General features: G+C 41.9%; 1 protein-coding gene across 1 annotated transcript in view; it reads right to left on the reverse strand.

Annotated features, from left to right (window-relative positions):
• Positions 1-1388, reverse strand: part of LOC100533423 (neuropeptide Y) — a gene marked incomplete at its 5' end in the record, with an annotated part of 8142 nt that overhangs the window by 5205 nt on the left and 1549 nt on the right. The window contains 1 exon segment of the mRNA NM_001204706.1: positions 1-58.

The raw sequence follows: 1388 nt of genomic DNA on the forward strand, positions 1-1388 counted from the left end.
AGAGAGAGAGAGAGAGAGAGAGAGAGAGAGAGAGAGAGAGAGAGAGAGAGAGTACATAATGTGGTTGATGAAGTTTGCTATTTTTTCAATGACTAATTTGACCTGTGGTGTATATCAGGGCAAGTGTGTGACGAATCAGACATTTCTCTTTCTAATACTTCCTGCCTGTGGTTCACCTAGAAGATTCAATCATCTACAACAGGAGCCGAAAACGATCCCAAGGTTGTATTGCACGCTCTTAATGAATGCCATCATCATCATCATCATCATCATCATCATCATCATCATCATCATCCAGTGCCAGATCTGCGACAGACATCGGCGATCATGGTTCTCCATTCATTCCTTTGCTCGGATGCTCTCAAAAAAGCTACGTTTCCCTGATCTTTCCCCGTTACCCACTTGTTTAGGTTCCCTAATGAATATCATTTTGTAATACTATCTTATGTCGTGGTGACGATGGCTGGTGGAGAAATAAAGACAATGTCAAAGATTGTGATTCCGGGTGAGGGGGGGGGAGGGTTATGACATAGAGGGACGGACGACGTTGGGGGTGGTTTGCAGTTTCTAGGATCACGCAAAGATGCAATGAGTAGTTTGATTATATCACAAAAAGGTGGAAACCCCATTCTTTATGTCTTTTTTTGTTTGCACATCATTTGTTCGGTCTTTTTCAAGAAGATAATCCTTCATGCACTCTTCTGATATTAAAATGGCTGTTCTATTTTGGGTCATCTCGTGGCAAATTAAATTACGACCTCAGAAATGTAATCAGACGTATACAAGACACCTGAAACACGTTTACTGCAAATTTCCAAGGTTGTGAATGTTCGTTTTAGTAAGGGTGTTAGGGTGATACAATACATCTTGTGAGTGAGGAATATTCTAGGTGTTACTAGAGAAGTCTTGTGAGTGAGGAATATTCTAGGTGTTACTAGAGAAGTCTTGTGAGTGAGGAATATTCTAGGTGTTACTAGAGAGGGCTTCTGTCTTCACATGGTATGACTAGAAAGAGTTTTTGTCTTCATGTGGGTGCTTTTTACGCCCAATACGACCGTTAGGTGGCGGGCTTGTGACCCTGCCTGTGAGGGCGACCTGGGCTGAGAGGAACTAACGCCCCTGCAGAAAGACGGAGATACTCGTGGATTAGATAGACGTTGACGTCATAAATACTGCTGCAGGGAAAGTCTAGGAGAGATGAGGTACTTGAGAGGGAAAGTACAAGACGTTGAAACAAATACTACTTTTGGGTAAATCTGTGAGAAATGAGATTTTAAAAAACCCACAAGACGTTGACATAAATTACTTCCCCAGAGTACTTTTGTGACAAATTGAGACAGTTGAGGAAAATAAAACCCAAAATGTTGCCAAAGCTCCTGGGTAAGTGT

Source organism: Aplysia californica, unplaced genomic scaffold (genome assembly GCF_000002075.1).
Source record: "Aplysia californica isolate F4 #8 unplaced genomic scaffold, AplCal3.0 scaffold01725, whole genome shotgun sequence".
Lineage (NCBI taxonomy): Eukaryota > Metazoa > Mollusca > Gastropoda > Aplysiida > Aplysiidae > Aplysia > Aplysia californica.